Source organism: Macaca nemestrina, chromosome 20, assembly GCF_043159975.1.
Source record: "Macaca nemestrina isolate mMacNem1 chromosome 20, mMacNem.hap1, whole genome shotgun sequence".
In the NCBI taxonomy this organism is placed as follows: Eukaryota; Metazoa; Chordata; class Mammalia; order Primates; family Cercopithecidae; genus Macaca; species Macaca nemestrina.
The window spans coordinates 64,919,889-64,931,839 of record NC_092144.1 but is presented as its reverse complement, the minus strand read 5'-3'; the positions used below and the strand labels follow the sequence as shown (position 1 = coordinate 64,931,839).

Below are 11,951 nucleotides of genomic sequence, written 5' to 3'. Positions count from 1 at the left end.
ATGATGTGTGGACATGTGTCCCCGTGGAGATGAGACTAACAAGGCCTATGACTCTACAAATGTTTCATCTTGGAATGGCTCTGCCAGCTTTCCAGGTATGCAGAGAGTAAGAATATCACTTGTTCATCTGATTCACGATCCTTGCAACCTCCTATGCGCTGCATCGTTGGATGGAAATTGGAGTTCCAGACAGAAACCAGGCTCCACTCTGCTTCCAGAAGCTCAGAGTCCAGGGGTGAGAAACCACTGGAGAACATATGGGGCTATATGGACATAGTAATGATAACACCAGAAACTTTCAGCGAATAAAGAGTCACATTACCTAAAGGATGAGGGCAGATGTGTTTATTTGAAGAGGAGAGAGCTACATTGAAATGATAAAAAAATTTATAAGTTTCACTGCTGACAGAAGGCTGAAAGATAGTCTGAGGGGAGGTGGAACAGCATGAGGGAAGGTGGAACAGCACGTGTCTAAGTGCCGTGTTAAGAGGGAGCCTCCTGTATGTCTGGAATTGTGAGTTCCTCGGTGTGATCGCAGCCTCCAGTAGGACTAGGAAGTAAGCCAGTAGGTTGGAGAGGTGGGCTGGGGTCAAGTGAAGTGGAGAATTGTGGGCTAAGCAAAGGAGTGTGTTTTCTCTGCAGCAGGCAGTGGGGACCTTAGACATTTGTAAGCAAGAGAGAGGCATGTTCAGATTCGTGGTGTGAGGAAGAGCGATGCCCTAAGATGCAGACTCACACCTTCGGATTCCTGCGGCTGGTACATTGGAGCTGTGAAGCCGGTTTTGAGACAGGGCTGTTGTCTCCCTAGAAGACCCCTGCAAGGCCTGACGGTGGTGCTCATGGATAGAAGACAACTTTCGATCTGGGCTCAGCATTTGGAAGTTCCGTGTACACGCTGGTATCTGTTGGGGGTGTCTTGGGCTTCTCAGAAGGGTGAGTGATTTTTCCCTGTGTGAGAACGCGGTGATCCAACTGTGCGTATGTCACCTCCAGAGGGTCTTGTTCTTCAGAGTCCTGGAGAGAGGGAAATGTTGAGTGAGGGAGGGGCTCACATTCTTCAGGACTAGTAGGGAATAAGATTCGATCCATGAGGCTGGACCGAGGAGGACCTACCTCCCTGTTCACTGTTCTGTCCCCCGCAGGCTCTTGGTCCATTACAGCAGCATCTGTAGGAGACAAAAGTCATCAAAACAGCTGGGAGGGCCCGTCTGGGTCCTCATTTCATGTGCAGAGCCCAACACACAGGGGAGGCCGTAGACGCCTGAGGTCCCTCAGCTGCCAACAGCCAGACTCAGACATTCTGTCTCTCTGAGTGCAAGACCCTTTCCCATGAACGGCTCTCAATTTCCATCCCATTGATTCTGCCTCCCACTTTCTGCCTGTCACGGAACCTTCTCCTGGATGTCAGTGGCTGCAGGGACATGAGGATACAGTTCAGAATCAGGCAATGGTCTGTGAGCTGAAGGCAGGGACAGGGGGTCTGGTGCTCTCTCTAGAAATCCCTGCCTCTGTGGCTCCTGCCTTGGGCCAGAGACCATCCTGCCGGTGAGAAATACACACCTGCGTGCTCCCATCCCGCTTCCCCACACGGCCCTGAGGTCTGTGGCCTCTGCTTCGTGAGACTTACTCTTTTTGTTGGAGCACCAGCGATGCAGGAGAAAGAAGAAGATGGTGAAGAGGATCATGACCACTGAGGTCCCAATCAGAACATGCAGGTGTCTGGGGATACCTGGAGGAAGACGAGACTCCAATAAGAAGCTAATCATAGCAGTTCTTTGTTATGGATTGTCTCTCGTTTCTTGATTGACAGGTAACCATGTGGAATGTCTCCTTAGGACAAGCGGCCTGATGGCGGGAGACCCAGCTTTCTCCTGCTCTGTTTTGAGGAAGGAGGAAGGGGACCAGGAGCCAAGGAACGTGGGAGCCTCTAGAAACTGGGACATGTGAAGAGCAGATTCTCGCCTGGAACCTTCGGAGGGAAGGCAGCCTTGCTGTCACCTTGATTTTAGCCCAGTGAGGTGCATTTCATCCTTTGAGCTACAGCACTGTAAAATAATTAAAAAGCCGTTTTGTTTTCATCCACCAATTTTGTGGAAATTTGTTATGGCAACAATAGAAAAGGATTCTAACTGCACAGCCTGAGCATGGGGCCATGGCTGAATGAGTCAGTGAGTCGGAGTGTGCGTGCAAGGCTCTTTACTGCAAGGCTCTTGCTCTGCTGAGTCAGCCAGGGTTGCCTCATGACCCACAGGAGTTCATTCCTTGGCAAGTGGAACTTCTCTAAAACACCTCACCATCATTAGATGTTCCCTTCCCTTCCCTCTTTCAAGCCCCCAGGAATTTATCCTCCAGTTAGGAATGCAGGGAGAACACTGCATTTTTCCTGAGAAGGATGTCAGATTTGCAATCATTCTTTCAGCTTGTAGGAGGTCTCAGCTGCAGAAAATTAGAGATGAAGAGACTTCACTGAGCCCTGTGCTGGGCCCAGATCCCTTTTGCTGTTGGAGTGTCTGGAGTTCAGAGAGATGGTGGAAAACAGGCCCACGGTCAGAGCTGGGAGGTGCTGAGCCAAGGCTTGAATCCAAGGCTTCCACCTCCCCAGGTTTCCAAAAGCAGAGATAAGAGGGATTCTTTACTCACCGGTTTTGGAGCTTGGTTCAGTGGGTGAAGGCCGACTACGTGAAGGGTTTCCTAGAACAGAGACAGGACAGAGGTGAGGAAATGAGGGTGCCTGTCCTCTACTCAAGGGAAATCTTTGAGTTTGGTTCATGGCCAACACTCTGTTATCCAACACTGGGCTCTGGGAGTCCTGGGATCCTCTTCTCCATAATTTTTGTGTGTGTTACCCATTGTCTCGAGACTTTAAGATATAGAGAGAAAACAGGAACATCACATTACCTGACTTAAAAATATGTTACAGAGCTGTAGTAAGCAAAACAGCATGATGCTGGGATAAAGAAAAGTGCATAGAACAATGGAGAAAAATGAAGAACACAGATATAATCTATCTGTCTACATTCAATGGTTTTTTTTCTTTTCTTTTCTTTTTTTTTTTTTTTGAGATGGAATCTTGCTCTGTTACCCAGGCTGGAGTGCAGAGGTGCAATCTCGGCTCACAGCAACCTCTGTCTCCTGAATTCAAGCAATTCTCTTGCCTCAGACTCTTGAGTAGTGGTATGACAGGAGCTGACCACCATGCTCAGGTAATTTTTGTACTTTTAGTGGAGACAGGGTTTTACTATGTTGGCCCGGTGGGCCTTGAACTCCTGGTCTCAGGTGATCCACCCACCTTGGCCTCTGAAAGTGCTGGGATTGCAGGTGTGAGCCACCATGCCCAGCCAATCCAATGCATTTTGACAAAAGTGTCAAGAACCTACAATCAGGAAAGGACAGTCTTTTCAATAAACGATGCGGGGAAAACGGGTTATCTGCATGCAGGGAATGAAACTGCACCTCTACCTCTCACCATTCAGAAAAGTCAAATCCAAATGGATTAAATACATGAGTCTAAGTCCTGAACCTATGAAACACGTAGAAGAAAATATTGGGCAAATGCTTCAGGACATTTGTTTGAGAAAAGACATTTTGTTTAAAACCTCAAAAACACAAGTAATCAAAGCAAAAAACAGACCACAGGGATTATATCAAGCTAAGCAGCTTCTGCACTGCAAAACAAGCAACCAATAAAATGAAGAGACAACCCACAGAATGCGAGCAAATATTTGCAAACTATGCATCTGAGACGGGATTTATAACTGGAAATATAAGAAGCTCACATAACTCAATAAAACAAATAATTTAACTAAAAAATGAACAAAAGACATGAACAGGCATTTCTCCACAAACAAAACATATAAATGGCCATGATGTGTATGAAACACTGTTCGGTATCACTCATTATTAGAGAAATACAAATTAAAATCACAATGAATTTTCATCTCACCCCATTAAAATGGCTTTTCTCTGGAAGATAGGGAAACAAATGCTGGCAAGATGGTAGAGAAAGGAGAATCCTACCAACCCTGTTGGTAGGAAGGTAAATTAGTACAGCCATTAAGCAGAAAAGTATGGAAGTTCTTTAAGAAACTAAAAAGAGGCTGGGCATGGTGGCTCATGCCTGTAATCCCAGCAGTTTCGGAGAGTGAGGCGGGCACCTTGCTTGAGGTCAGGAGTTTGAGAGCAGCCTGATCAACATGGGGGAACCCTGTCTGTTCTAAAAAATACAAAACGTAGCTAGGCGTTGTGGCGTACACCTGTAATCCCAGCTCCCAGGGAGGCTGAGGCAGAAGAATCATTTGATTCCAGGAGGCCTCTGCCTCCCAGGAGGTTGCAATGAGCCTAGATTGTGTCACTTGCCCGCCAGCCTGGGCTACAGAGGAAAGCTCTGCCTCAAAAACAAAAACCAAACAAAAACCAAGCAAAAGACTAAAAAGAGAATTTTCATAGTATTCACAAATTCACTACTGGGTTTACATCCAAAGGAAAGGACTTCAGTGTATGGAAGTTCTATCTGCACTCCCATGACTGTTCCAGCACAGTTCACAGTAGCCAAGATGTGGAGTCCACCTACCTGCCCATCAGTGGGTGAACGGATAGAGAGAATGTAGTACATACACACAGTGGAGACTACTCATCCATAGAGACAATAACATCCTGCCATTTGCAGCCACATGGATGGAACTGGAGCTCATTAGAAAGATTCCCATTTCTCACCCTTATGCAGGAGCTCTAAAGTGGATCTCAAGAAGGTAGAGAGTAGAATGGTGGCTACCAGAGGCTAGGAAGGGAACGGTGGAAGTCTGTCCTGACCAGTTTCTCCATCTGCCTGGGTGCCTGGAGCCCTGACCACGGACCACCACGCAGGCCATGCAGGAGGGTTTGGAGGTGCCCTCTCTGCCATCCTGCGTCCTGATCCCACCCTCACACCGAAGCTTGGTCTTCTCTCTGAACCTGTCCATGCTTCTCTCCATCATCAGCAGCAAGTTCCTCAGCTATGGCTCTGGGATCATAAGACATGGGACAGGCATGGGGTTTCCTCACCTGTGACAGAAACGGGCAGTGGGTCACTCGGGTGTGACCACTTGTAGGGTGCGGTACGGAAAGAACCGAAGCATCTGTAGGTTCCTCCGTGGGTGGCAGGGCCCAGAGGGAAGTCGGCCTGGAATGTTCCATTGACGCTTGGCACCGCAGAGAGACTAAGTTCACGAGCCTCCCCCTCCCTGGATAGATGGTACATGTCAAACCAGTTCTGGGAGCTGCAGGACAAGGTCACGTTCTCTCCTGCCTGAACCGTTGGGCCCGGCTGGGCTGAGAGAGAAGGTTTCTCATATAGACCTGGAAGGAGAAGAGGCAGTTTCTTCAGGGAGGTTCTTCCCTGTCACAGCTCCCCTCACATGTGAGCTGAGAAATCACTCCCCTGCTCTATGACCTAATGCTCTCTCTGTCTCTCACCCTCCACCCCGTCTCTCTTCATGTCTGTTTCCTCCTTCCACCTTCTCTGTCTCTCTAGGTCTCTGACCTCACTTCCCCAGCCTGAGGTGTGTTTTCCCTTTTTGTATTGTTTTCTTCTCTCTGATCCTCCTTGGATTGTTGACTTGATCTTCCTTTTTCTTTAATTCTGAGTTTCTCACTTTCTGTTTTGTTCATAACCTTCTGCACATTTCTATCTATTATCTATCGATAGATATATCTATCTGCCACCTGTCAATCTATCAATTATCTATCTGTAATCTATATCTATGTATCATGTATCTCTCTCTCTATCAATTGTCTGTCTATATCCACCATCTATCTATTATCTATATCTATATATCATCTGTCTATTCCCTCTCTATCTGTCTGCCTCTCTGTCTATGTATCATCTACGTATCTACGTATCTATCTATGTGTCTATCTACCTATCTATCTATCGATCCATTTATCTATCTATCTATCTAATCTATCATCATCAGCTCTATGTATCATCTATCAATCGCTGTCTAAGTATCTATAACCCATCCACTACCTATCATCTACCTATTTATCATCTATCTATATCTATCTATCCATCTACCATCTGTCTCTCTCCATCTCCTTGTCTTTCTCTGCCTCTCAGTCTCTCTAGTTCTATTTGGAATCTCTGCAATCCATCCCGACATCTTTATCTATCTCTGTCTTTGTGCCCCTCCCTCAGGGTTCTGATTTTGGAGCTTTTCTCTGCTCCCTTCCATCATTCTCTCCACTCCTCTGCCCTCTCTTCTATCTCTTTATGTGTCTGTGTGTCTCTCAGTCCCCTTCCTCTGGATCATTCTCTGTGTGTTTATGTCTTTGCTTTTTGATGTTCCTGATTTCTCTCTGTGTCTCTCAGTAATCGATCATATGTAGGATTATGTGGAATATGAGCCTCACAATCCAGTGCGGGGACCCCAAGTACACACAGCATACAGGGGTTGGTGTTCTGGGGCCATGATATCCTGGGACAATGACTCTCCACTGCACAGAAGGCAGAGGTGTCAGAACAAACACGGCATCTGTAGGTGCCACAAGGTCTGAGGCCACAGGGGCTGACTCAGGACAGAAATATGGGCGTCCTTGGGTTCTCCTGGTAGAAACGCTTTGTGGAGGTAAAACAGAAATGAAATTTCTAATCTGTGCCAAGTCTCTGAGCAACGTCAGCACAGAAGGACGACTGTCTCTGGGACATGTCTGTGTCTGAGTGTCCCCTTTAACTCTTTCTGTCTTTTCTACCTCCCTGTGTGGCCCCTGTGTCTGTCCTCTGTTATGACAACTGGTCTGTACTTGTGTCTCCTGTTTCTCTGTCTCTGTTGGTACAGACCTCCCCAAGTGAGTCTCTTTCCATAAGAATCCCACACTCATCTTCCTCATGACCACCTGGGGATTCCAAGTCCTGGATCATTCACTCTGTGTCCCAGTGACAATGAGAAGAATGTCCGGACACTCTCACCTGTGATCACGATGTCCAGGGGGTCACTGGGAGCTGACAACACATAGGGGGAGTGAGTGACAGAACCGTAGCATCTGTAGGTCCCTGCAAGGTCAGACGTCGTGGAATTGATGGAATAGTTGGCCTGGGAACCCCCACCGTGGAGCTCTCCAACAAGGTGCAAGGGCTTCTCAAAGTTCACCTCACTGTGCAGAAAGAAGTGCTCAAACACCATATCTGAAGAACATTGTAGGGTGACCGTCTCTCCTGATTTCACCAGGGGACCTGGGAGGGCCAGGAGGGAAGGTTTTCTGTGGACTCCTAGAAAGAGAGGTTGTGATTTAGAAGGCGTCTCCTTTTGTCATCATATCCATGGCACCTGGAACGAGTGAGGGTTCCTCTCCCGGCTGTCTGTCTGTCTCCTCCCTCTCTGTGTCTCCCTGTCTTTTATCCCCTGGTGCAGGTTCCTCCATCTGTGTCCCTCCCTCTTCTCTGTCCGTCTGTCTCTAGTAGCCTCGGACGCCCTTCCCACTGGGCTTAGCCTCATCTCTTAGGCTGTTGTATGTGTTTCCCACTAATCTGTTTCCTGCTGTCTATGTGGGGCTGGAAGAGGATCCAGGCAGGCTGCATATCCAGGCTCTTAGCAGCCTGGTTCAATCTCTTTTGGACAAACTGGAGTCCCTGGCGGGAGGAATGAACTGATCAGTAAGGCAGGCACCAGTGTCCACACTCCCTGTTCCTGGTGGGGACTGGGAGCCTCTCCTGTCATGCCTGTGCCTTCTCCATGGCCTCAGCTTCCACAGGGTGGCTCCTGGTGCTGGTTCGAGGAGCATCGACCCCTCCCTATGTGGATGGAGCCTGGTGGTGGCATCAGAGTCCCGCCCCTCCTGATCTCGGGGTTGCCAACCTTCTCCTTGTTTGGTTTCTTTAATTAATTGATTAATTAATTAATTTTTGACACAGAGTGTCACTTTTTCACCCAGGCTGGGGTGTAGTGGTGTGGTCTTGGCTCACTGCAACTTCCTCCCGGATTCAAGGGATTGAATCCAGTCGTTGGTTTACTCGCGCGCACCAACATGCCCGGCTATCGTTGTTTGGTTTCTTAACTTGTCCTTGACCATGTTCCTGTGTTGGTTTCCTGTTGCTGCGGCAGAAAATTATCACAAACATGGCAGCAGGAGAGAATACACTGACCCCTTCCACTTCTGGAGACAGAAATTGGATCCAGTTCTCCCTGTGCTAAGATCAAGGCGTCTACAGAACTGTGTTCCCTCTGGAGACTCAGCGGAGCGGTTCTCTTGACTTCTCCATCCCGAGGAGGCCACCTGCCATTGTGGCTCGTGGTCTTCCTCCACCTTCAAAGCCCACAGTGGCTGGTGGAATCACCCACGACGCTGCTCTAATCCCCACTCTCCTCCTCCTCCTCCTCTCGTTTGGTGCCTTGTGATTACACTGAGCCCAGTGGGACAGTCCAGGCCGTCTCCCCATCTCAAGGTCAACTCATCAACAACCTGAGCTCCATCTTCCCCTTCAGTCCCCTGCCCTATAGCATAAAGAGTCACAGGCTCCAGGGATTAGAATGTAGCCATATTGGGGACAGTTATTCTTCCCATCACAGCACCTATTTCCGTGTGTTCAATCCCCCTTTACCCCTGAGACAGTCAGGACCTGGGTGATGGGACCCTGGTGGACACCCCCAGCAGACGCTCTGGGATTCAGGAGGTGGGACAAGGAGAAGCCCAGACAGGAGCCCTCTGACCTGTGACCATGATCGCCAGGGGGTCACTGAGTGCCGACCACTCAGTGGGGGAGTGCGGGTATGAACCCCGACATCTGTAGGTCCCTGCGTGTGCCGGGGTTACAGGGCCCATGAGGAAGCTCTCCTGGAATATTCTGCCGAGGAAGACGGGAACGTGGCTTCTGTCTTCTTTGTACAGAGTGAAGTTGGTAAAGTTGTTAAACCCACGACGATAGTGACACTGAAGAGTCACGTGTCCTCCCTGAGGCACCAGAGCACTGGGCCAGGCAGACAGGAAGGTCTTGTCCTGACCACCTGGGGGAGAAGGAGGTGCCGCCTTAGAGAGAAGGATGTGGAGCCGCCCCTCCCTCCGTGTGCTCAGAAGATTCTTCCCCTTTCCATGTTTCTAAGGCTCCTACCACACCTGGGTGTTCAGGGCTACAGGAAGGACCCATCCCACATAGACATGGCATCTCCGTACAACAAAAGTGTCATTTGAGAACCTTGAACAAGTGCTGAATAAGGGACTCTTACTAGATTTTAACGCTTCAAGATCACTCACATAAAAGAACACAAAGTAGACACGGCATGGAGGGCATGTCCTTTGTGAATGGAATATCAGCCAGTGCATGAACTGAGTCCCTATCAGAGATTTGGAATGTCAGGGTCATGGCTGTGGTTTCCCCACCTCTTCTGGTAGAATGACAGCAGCCACACTGCAGCCCTGACCGTCATGAAAACACTGGAGGGTGTGAGTTACACCTTTGTCCTCAGAGGACCTGCTGTTCCTAGCACTGCTTCCCTCCCTTCTTCAGTCGCTGACACCACTTCCTCCCTGCACACCTCAGCTTGGAGCACCCCGAGCTCACCCCGGTCTTCACAGCGCTTGACTCGGCCAAGGGTAAGAAGAGCCAGAGAGGACGAGGTCAGAAGTGTGAGCCGAGCACCCCAGGGTGCCCCCTTCTTAGTTTATGAGAGACTGTCTGACAGGACTTCCCTCCTGTTTCAGGAAAATCCTCTTAGGTGGGGAGATGACACCCTAAGGTTTGGGGAAAGACTCACCCGTGTGTGGACAGGCCCTCTGGACCAAGAAGAACCCTGGAAAGAAAGATCATGATGGATGATCCATCTGCAGGCAAACCAGGGCCTCCACTGCTGCCCCCACGGGGCTGTGCGTCTGGGCAGGCAGGCCCTTGCTGGGCTGAAGGTAAACTCACCCTGGCTGCCTACCTGCCCCCGCAGCAGGGATCTCAGCTGTGCAGAGACCCAGCCTCCTGATCCAGATTTGCACCCCAGGCCTAGATCTACACAACAGGCCCATATGTCCACTCCATGCTGATATCTCCACTCCAAACCCATATCTCCCCTCCAGGCCCATTACTCGACCCCAGGCCCATATCTCCACCCCACGTCCAGATCTCCACTCCAGGCCCAGATCTCCACTTTAGGCCCATATCTCCACTTCAGGCCCATATCTCCACTCCAGGCCAAGATCTCTACTCCAGACCCATATCTTCACCCCATGCCCATATCTCCACCCCATGCCCATATCTCCACTCCAGGCCCATATCTTCACTCCAGGCCAAGATCTCTACTCCAGACCCATATCTTCACCCCAGGCCCATTCCTCCATGCCAGGCACATGTCTCTATCCCAGGCCTTTAACTCCAACCCAGGCCCATATCTACACCCGAAGTCCATATCTCCACTTCAGGCCCAGATCTCCACTCCAGGCCCAGATCTCCACTCCAGGCCCAGATCCCCACCCCAGGCCCATATCTCCACTTCAGGCCCATATCTCCACTCCAGGCCCAGATCTCCACTCCAGGTCCAGATCTCCACCCCAGGCATAGATCTCCACTCCAGGACCATATCTCCACTCCAGGCTGAGATCTCCACTCCAGGCCCATATCTCCACTCCAGGCCCATCCCTCCATGCCAGGCCCATATCTCCACTCCAGGACCATATCTCCACTCCAGGCCCAGATCTCCACTCCAGACTTGTATCTCCACTCCAGGCCCATATCTCCACCCCAGGCCCATATCTCCACTCCAGGCTCAGATCTCCACTCCAGGATCATGTCTCCACTCCAGGCCCAGATCTGCACTCCAGGATCATATCTCCACCCCAGGCCCATATCTCCACTCCAGGCTCAGATCTCCACTCCAGGATCATATCTCCACTCCAGGCCCAGATCTGCACTCCAGGATCATATCTCCACCCCAGGCCCATATCTCCACTCCAGGCCCAGATCTCCACTCCAGGATCATATCTCCACTCCAGGCCCATAACTCAACCTCCAGGTCCAGATCTCCCCTCCAGGCCTAGATCTCCACCCCAGCGCTTCCTCCGCCGATTCCCTTCCAGGACTCACCAACACACGCCAGTCTGACGACCATGAGCGACATGGTGCTGCCGGTGCAGACAGGCGGCCGCGCCCCAGCTCAGCTCAGCAGCGCACAGGATGTTATCTGGCGCCCTGCCCATGCAGTTGACGTGCTGACCACATCATGGGAGGGTGACGTACGCAGGCTCTTCCTACCTTGCATGAGGTGCAGCGGGTGCTCACTCAAGAGTGGAAAATGGCTTCCTGGAAATGGTTCTCACTAGAACTGACACCTTGTGTCCTTCACTATGACCAGCTCAAAACACGTCTGAGATCCAACCTCCTGGACACGAGGTGACTAAAATCTGTGCTGACGAGAAAGACTTTTCACGTATTTTTGTTGTTTTTATCTGTGTTTCAAACTCTTCTTCGTGTATAATATGTGAAATGTCTAATAGGTGTTATGAACATTGTCAGAGTAATTGTAACGAATAAACCATTAGGATGTTTCATGCTTGTATTTCTAGTACGACAGCAGAACCAGTTTAAATGATTTAAATACCCAGGGAAGGATTATGCAATTATGTACAATCTTAGAACTGTTCTTCATCAGCAAAACCCACAACATGTCAATTCTGGACTTTTGTCATTTTATCTACAATTTGTCTCATGACCTGAGATTCCAGAGTCCCAGCACATGGTTCGCTCTCTGTCTCTCTGCCTCCCTCATTTTGAATTGTATGAAAATACCCAGTAACATAATGCTATAGAAAATCAAGTGTCCCCCAGGACTTTGGGAAGCCGAGGTGGGCTGATCAGCGGAGGTCGGGAGTTCGAGACCACCCTGGCCAACTTAGTGAAACCATGTCTCTGCTAAAAATACAAAAATTAGCCATGCCTGGTGGTGGGCACCTGTCATGCCAGCTACTCAAGAGGCTGAGGCAGGAGAATCGCTTGAACCTGG

The 11,951-nt window shown here is 49.8% G+C and overlaps 1 pseudogene; it reads right to left on the bottom strand.

The window, feature by feature from the left end:
* Positions 1-505: 505 nt before the first annotated feature.
* Positions 506-11,069, bottom strand: LOC139360477 (killer cell immunoglobulin-like receptor 3DL1; annotated as a pseudogene).
* Positions 11,070-11,951: the final 882 nt, after the last annotated feature.